Below are 8,795 nucleotides of genomic sequence, written 5' to 3' on the forward strand. Positions count from 1 at the left end.
GGTTCTCTTGCTTATTTAGTCTTGCTTTTTTGTTTTATTTTGTCTCACTCCGCTGCACTTTCTGTTACTGCACCGCAGGGGGGGGGGGGGTGAGCCGAGGAACTTGTTACGTGATGCCAAGCTGTTTTTAGCTTATCGATGAATACAATGCCTGCATCTCCTCCGAGGGAGTCTGCCGCGTGCCACAGAAGGTCTACTAGCATCATCTCGATGAGCAGAGAGGAAAAGCGAAGAGAGATTTAATATTGTAACACGAATCTTCCCTCGGAGCTGAACTGCTGCAAAAGTAAATTCCACCGTAGATCCTCTGAGAGCTGCTTAGTAGACGGGAAAAGTTTCAAAGTGGATTTGATCAAAGTCGGAAGCAGTTTTCTAACGATTATCTGCGTCTTCAGGTGTCAAAACGCCCTTCAGCAGCAATACTCCACAGTCATACCGCAGATCATATATTTCTCACATTCTCACGGTCAAAGCTTTATTATAGGAGAGATGTTCTGGGATTTAGAGACGGGGTTTAAAAAAAAAAAAAAAAAATACAATACTGGACAACAAACGTGAAACAGAGTAACCAAATTTTAACTCGACTATTAAATGGACTTTCTTAAGCGAAGGAACGCCTAGCGCTATTCAGTTAGTTACATAAAACTGCTGTAACTGGGGAAATAAAGTTGCATAAATTCCAGAATTTTGTATGGTGGTTCTTAAACGGTAATCTCTATAAAAAAAAAAAAAATGATTTCATTCTTGCTTGCTAAAAGAAAAAAAAAAAAAAAAAAAATACTAAAAAAAAAAAATTACAGGAACTTTCAAAGTCTCTCCAAACATTAAATTAAAAGGTTAAAATGTCATCCTCTTGCATTACAATTTGATTATAATGCAATATTGTTTCAACTTATTGATGGAACTTCCCAGAACATTCGGGGAATACTGTAACTACATTTCTATCTGCAATTCCGTCTGCAATTCTAAATAGAACCCAAGCCAATTAGAACCTAATAGCATCTTTATGGAAATCGGTGACTTCTTTAATCCCTATTGCATCTGTTTCTAACAATTACCTTCCCAGGGGTTTGAGTAAATAAATTTACAGTGTATTTAATCTCCGTTTAACCATAAACAGGGAAAATATGATGAAAGGCTGTGATTTAATGATAAATTCTATCCTATGGTAAGCAAAAGGACTTGGTTTCAGAGTAAATAAAGAGGCATTTGGTATTTCACTATTATGGCCTTACAGATAACTGTTGTATCAACCCCCACAAAGACCAAATTCAGAGAAAATATGTATATATATATATATATATATATATATATTTTTTTTTTAAATTGGTTTTCCGCAAGGGAAATGACGGGTAGTTCCCGCTAAGCCAACTAACTCTATGGGTTGTTTGCAGGTTCTTAAACTCTTATGCCATATAGTACCAAATCCAACAGCTACTTATACAAGAAAAGGAGAAACACGAGGGAGAGGGAGAGGGAGAGGGAGAGGAGGAATTCATGCTGTTTGTAGGTCAGGGTATAGCGTTCACTTAGGAAATTCAGCTATCGATGATGATCTGGAACAGGATTAATGCAATTTTACGGGTTATTGGTAACACATCAGCTAATTTACTGAGTCTATAAAATAGAGCTCTAGTGGCCACTTGCGTCTTAACTGGATCACAAGCTGTGGGTACCCAAATATTCCAAGTTCTACCCCAACTTGTCTAAATTAGGCACGGCCCCCCACGGGGACACAAAAGGCATTTAAAGCTTTCAAAAAAAATAAAAAAAGAAGAGAAAAACAAATCTGGAAAAAGCAAACATTACAAAAGATGCAAAAGATGGAATTTGTAAAAGAAATATATAGGCTGCAACAAATCAACCAAAACAAGAAGAAACAAAGGAGTAATGGTGTATCGTGCGTTAATAGAAATACTCGGCCATCCCGTAACTGAAAGAAACAACACATTTCTTCAGATTTTGTAGGATCTGAATACATATTTACAACATATTTCATTTATTCTTTCCCTTTTTGCCGAGTATCAATAACCGAATGACCGATTTAAATGTCATGATATTCTTGAAAGGGACTACATGGCTGGAAGAAACGCTCGGCCTGCTAAAACAATGCGGGGAGAGAACAGGAAGTCAGGTTACAACTTCCTGTTTGGCCGGAGAGTAGGATTCCGCAGCAATCTGTATCCAATAATCATGGGAAATGGAAGAAAGTTTGCATCTACACCGGAGGCACGGAAAATATAAATCTGAATAACTTAAAACCAGAAGAAAATAAAGAAAATTAAAAAAAAAAAAAAAAAAAAAAAAAAAGCATGATATACGATTTTCAGCACTGGGTTCAATGATGATTTTGTGAAAATTCCGTTTTAATTCGGTGAGGGTTTTCGATGACTACCTTTGGCTATCAGTTTTGCAATATGCGACGGATTAAAATGATCTGCCTTTTCCCATTATTTACAATGCATAACACCAACAAAAATTTTACGGAATAAAAAGGTCAGAGAAAGAAAATCAATATGAATCGCAACTACCCTCAATAATTCTTGCATGAAAACGGTAAAATATATCTTTTTTTATTATTAAAGTAATTTATTCACATTCAAAACTGTTCCAAAAGCTCTGAAAGATGAAAAATATATTCCAATACTCTTGCAGGGCAAAGTGACATTTTGGCTTTAATTTATGATATTTCTGGCTAACTCACAAAACAGAAGGATAAGTGCAATATTATCTATTTTGGCTGCAGTAGATCACTTTATTTCTAAGTAAAAAGGGACATACAGCTCATACGGGAAACAACGGATGACTAAGATTATCAAAAAGGATTACTTTACTTCTGCTTATTTCTCATAATATATATTCTACGGAAGGCAGCAAATGCAACAAAAAACATCAACGTCTATATCAGACAGATAGGCTGTAATTTCATTTAATTCCAAATGTTGTGTGACATTAAGCCGACTCAATGACCTGTGAAATAAAAAACCTGGGAACTTTCTAAACGAGGCGACGCGAGACTCCAAACGTGCTACCCAAAAGGCTCCAATAGCGGTCACCTTAATTCAAGCAGGGACATCAGCCATAAGACATTGGTAGCAAAAGCGCCAGTAGGGAGTCTTATATAAGATCACAGCGGTGTAGAGTAGGGAAGACTCAGCTCCAGATTGTGACCCTCAGAATCTGCCCCTTCACTCTGAGATTCTGGCAAAAACCCCAATCTCAAAAAACTCCCATTGGCTACCTGTCCTAGAACCAGGAAGTGTAAGCAGGAAGCATTCTTAAGAACACTTCCTGCACATGCTCTGAAGCTCTCCCTTTCAGGCCAGTGAGAGTAGTAGCAGCCAATTGCATGTATGCTAGTCAAAGGGTTAATCGTGACAAAAATCTCTAACCTCAATAACTAAACATTTGCACGCAGTAAATACATTAAGGAGTCAGACGAGCTTTTGACACCATTGGAACTAAAGATTTTCCTCCGCTTGAACTGCCAGCTGGATACGTTTTGACACATTTCGGATTGTCTTCCAGCTTGTTTCTCTCCGTCATTAAACCAGTTACTCACAATATACGATCCCTTTTAATTCTGCCATGTTGAAAGGGTTCCCTGACCACGTCAAAATGATTTCCATGGCAGGCGAAGTTGACCAAACTGTCTGAAAATCCCTTAAAATTAGCTTCTTGTCAACAGCCGCACCGGACCCCCTCCCTGATCAGTTCTCCTTTCATTCCCTGATTTTTTAGGCCCCCTTGGGCCCATTTGTTGGTCTCACGCACCTTCTTCCTCCTCCCGTAATATTAATGAAAACGTTTAAATGTGGAGGGTAGATAGAACGCTGATAACACGGAGGAGGATATAATGTTACCATTACAAAACCTCGGCGAGACATTGGCTATTAGCACAAATTGCTTTGATTTAAAAGGCAAGTCTCTAAATTAAAGTGGAAAGGGATCCTTTAGTTTTCTCAGCAGGGGAGAGCTAACATATTAAACAGGGGTATTAGCCACCCATTTATAGTTCTCCGTCATGTTGTTAAACGGACCCCTCTGCGTTGTGGCTTACGTCAATCAATTCTAAATCAATCAAAGGGACTGCGTTCCACCAGCAGATACTGTTATTAATCACAGCGACGATCTCACGCGTGCCTGCTAGCGGCCCGCACCGGAGTAGGACATGGCATCATTTTGCGTTCGGTCTTCTCCATCATTTTCCGCTTGGAACTTAATTTGTTATGGAGCATAGAAACACTCCCATTGCACCGAGCCGCATCCAGCATTCTGGCAGGTAATCTTTAAGCACCTTGCTCTCAGCTCTGTGATTTCTCTTTCCAGTGTAATCGCTGGGACGCTTCCAAACCCCGGCTGTTGTTGTGCCATCTATAACCATAAATCAGCAGGACAGACAACGCCGACTTGATGAACGCCTGAACTAAATCCAATAATATCATTCCGAGTGAGTGTATTTACACATTTTAACAGACCAGGGAATCGCCAAAAATAATGCATATTCAGAAAAAAAATGTAAGAAACAAACATTGTCTTTTGGAGTCACAAAGGAATCTTCCCACTAAGTAGCGAAATCCGAAAGAAAAAAAGGTTCATTGGGTTTTTTTTGCCTTCTACTGTATCACAAGCAGGAAGGATAGGTAGAAGGGATGACCTTGATGGACATATGTAGTTTTTTTTCCAACCTAAATTACATTACAATGAAAAGCCAAGACTAGAATATTTTAGTAATTTCTAAATATACCATAGCCGACCATGAATAATTAGCTCGTAATGTTTTCCAGGCAGAAAAAGGGTACAAGCATTTTTCTTTAGCCAAATTTGTAGCAGAAGATGTTCCTGAAGAGCAGATTTTGCCATTACGATGAAAAATATTTTGCCGTGATAAACTTGATGGATTTCCGCTGCGGAGTCTTATACTCCGTGTGACAAAGACCTTAATCTGGTGCGATACATTTTAAACACAAGCTATAATCACAGTTGTTACTTATATTTTGTTTGTTTTCTCAAGAAAAATAAAAGATTCAAAGTATCCCCAAAGTGTAATAAGACTAATTTTAATTAACCCTGTGTCTTCCACATGGCTAGTATATTAAAAAAAAAATTAATAATAATAAAAAAAAAGCCCCTAAAAACGGTCACGAGAAAGCAACGGAGAGTCAAGAGGAAGCTTCTTTAGGTCTAGATATGGCATTCACCTCAGTAAAGCTTATCCATTTGCTACATGTGACAAGATGGATTATATATGGCAAGGGATAACAGGACACATAATGACAAAGGTGGCAGTAAAATAAATGACATGGGAAGCATTATAATACAGGTAGGAGACGGGATCATGAATGTGTATACTGATATATTCTAACGTTCAAATTAAGTGTTATTATACATACTTCAATGTAAATGTTACTGCTGTGGATGTCTCAATCGTTATTTCGCTACATGGCGGGTAAAGGAACAGGTACGTGTAGCACAATACAACTCTGCCACCTAGAGTGTACTAAGGGGTACTGCATGCCCCCTCCCCCCCAGTACAATAGGCATACTCCATACTTATTATATATAATTCTTTCATTTGATTTTACAGAACACACCCCATTTCAGTCATTAGACTGATGTATATATTAAAAGCTTTGATCTACTTGTGAAGAAAAAAAAAAAAATCTCAATATATAATCTTAAAAGATTAAAATGTTATCTGAAAGTACTGGGTGATGACCAATGTTTATAGGGTAAAATGTAGTCACATGAGATTTCGGAGGTCCATTCTTCATACGTAATTACCTGAACACGAGACCTCTGAGGTGTTATGAGATTCTACATGTTACTCTATGAACGTCGGTATCACTCATTTCTTTCAGATTGTCATATAATTCCTAAAAACCTAAATGTGCAAATTTCAATCTCCAATTGACTAATTTCTTGAAGGTGGAAAATGGGCTATTTTAATTAGATATGTCAAAGTAGCTATGGTTTAAAACATGACTGAAGAGAATGCTGCAAGAAGTGCCGCGGAAATTGTTGGCGCTATATAAATCAAAGATAATTAATGCTATGTAATAATAACGTCCCTGCCAACACTAAGCAGTTATTACACGTTGTACAATAAAGCAGTTCCGTTTAAATACCACTAGGTGGCAGAAGACTTTCGTTTACCGTATTTGCTCAATTAAAAGACAAGGTCTTATAATAATCGACGTCCTCTTTTATACAGACCTCAGATTTCTGCCGCTGATCCCCTGATATAGCTCGTCAGCTGCCTACCATAGCCCCCGGGCACATTTCATACGCGCTTGTGAACTGCAAGCCAATATGCGGACACACGTAGGCACCGGTCACGTGACCCTACCGCTAAGGAATGATCTTTATAAAGTGTATCCTGCATAACGATCGCGATTGCCCAAAGTCCTGTATGAGCTGCTCTTCACGAGCTGTGGTCTAGAGCTGGTTAAAATAGGGGCAATTCTTTGTGGACTACATATCCCATGACTCTCAGGCTGCCTTAGTCCAGTCCTCCCTTCGCACTACTGTACATAAATGTGCGTAAGAGCGAGTGGCAGAATGTAAGCGCATGCACGAGCGAGTGGCGGAATGTAAGCGCATGCACGAGCGAGTGGCGGAATGTAAGCGCATGCACGAGCGAGTGGCGGAATGTAAGCGCATGCACGAGCGAGTGGCGGAATGTAAGCGCATGCACGAGCGAGTGGCGGAATGTAAGCGCATGCACGAGCGAGTGGCGGAATGTAAGCGCATGCACGAGCGAGTGGCAGAATGTAAGCGCATGCACAAGCGAGTGGCAGAATGTAAGCGCATGCACGAGCGAGTGGCAGAATGTAAGCGCATGCACGAGCGAGTGGCAGAACGTAAGCGCGTGTAAATGTGAGTGGCAGCTTTTAAGTGTGCGTACCAGTGAGTGGCAGCTTTAAAATGTGCATTCAAGAGAAAAGGACGATGATGGTGATATCATTCCAATCATCACTGATTATAAATAATTGAAATGTAACCTGCTTTTCCCCCCTCTGATACATTCTAGTTTATTTGAACTTATTTTGATGTTATTCTTGGCAGGTAATGTTTGTTAGGAGTTGTAATTATTAAAAAATGTTTTATGTAAAAAATAGTGGTTTTGATTCCGCCCCCTCATAGGGTCTTATTATATTCAGGCCTTTTCTTTTTCTTTCAATAAGATGCACAGTTGGGGGGGGGGTCATCTTATAATACAATAAATAGCAAATACAGTATTTAAGGGCTCCCTCTTTTCAGAAAACATGCACAAAATATGGGGAGCGCTCAACCTAAAAAGCACACACATTCAGATTCCAGGGCCCCTGCTAGTAAAATAATCAATATGTACTCAAAACAAAGCAAACACATATCACGCAAATACCAATAAATGGCCATATAACGTGACGGAATTCACAACGTTTACCATAAAATCAATAACCGACATGAATAAAACATAAATACCATACATGCAAACTTCCCAAATGGTCAGGGGGGCAATTGTTTTAGGAGGCTAGCATGAGTAGGAGTTTTCCGAGCATTTTTTTGTGACTTTGCGTACTACACATGCATTTGGGTGCAGCAGGTGAAACAATGTTTATTTTTTGTTTTTATTTATCAACACTTATTTTTCTGTTTATATAACCATTCCAGGGCCTGGATACATTGTGATGCCCTCATACCCAGCAAGCACTGCGAGATCATAGAAAAGAGGGGGGGGGGCACAGGGATTTGGGACCCAAGGAGGGACTGGCTAAACTAAAGAGGGACACTTGGTAAGTACGTAATGCACTCACAAATAAATTGCAACCGACATCACTTACCATTCGCAGTCTCGCTTTTCCTTCTGAAACAGGCAGGCTGCATGCTGTAAAGGAATTGCATTCATTCAGTGCATGTCCTGCAGCATGCGATGCGTTTACCTGGGCACCTCGTTAAGGCAAATGAAACCCCGCCTACTGCTAACTGTTAATGAATTAATTCAGGTGCGGCTGGCACTTTCAGCAATGAATATATGTCAATGTTTCCCCCACTAATACCCAGGGTGTACAGACCCATGAGAGGAGAGACCCCCTCACAGGCACCCAGAGGACGGACGGACAGACAGACAGACAGACAGACAGAGAGAGAAAGAGACCCCCCCTCACAGGCACAGAGAGAGAGAGAGACCCTCACAGGCACCCAGAGGACAGACAGACAAACAGAGAGAAAAAGAGAGAGAGACCCCCCTCACAGGCTCCCTGAGAGGACAGAGAGAGACCCCCCTCACAGGCTCCCTGAGAGGACAGAGAGAGACCCCCCTCACAGGCTCCCTGAGAGGACAGAGAGAGACCCCCCTCACAGGCTCCCTGAGAGGACAGAGAGAGACCCCCCTCACAGGCTCCCTGAGAGGACAGAGAGAGACCCCCCTCACAGGCTCCCTGAGAGGACAGAGAGAGACCCCCTCACAGGCTCCCTGAGAGGACAGACAACCCCTCCCGACAGGTCCCTTGAGAGGACAGACACTCACTTGTCCCTGTGAGGATGGACACTCGCCCAGCACGCGCGCTTTCAGCCCTCCCGCGCGGGACCCCCTCTTCGACTCCACCTGTCATCCCCCTCAGTAGGCCAGTTTGGGATATTTCAACTGACTTTATTAACAAAAAACAGCGCAAACACAGTGGGAGCATTGCGTCAGAGCAGCTAACCCTGCTAATAGATACTATAGCCCTGCTTATAGTCTAATAAATAACAAACAATAATAATAATAATAAATACAGCCCTCCCATCTACACAACACTGCAATGCCCCGA

The sequence above is a fragment of the Sceloporus occidentalis genome, unplaced genomic scaffold (assembly GCF_023333645.1).
Source record: "Sceloporus occidentalis isolate IW3139 unplaced genomic scaffold, rSceOcc1.0.p SCAF_126, whole genome shotgun sequence".
Lineage (NCBI taxonomy): Eukaryota > Metazoa > Chordata > Lepidosauria > Squamata > Phrynosomatidae > Sceloporus > Sceloporus occidentalis.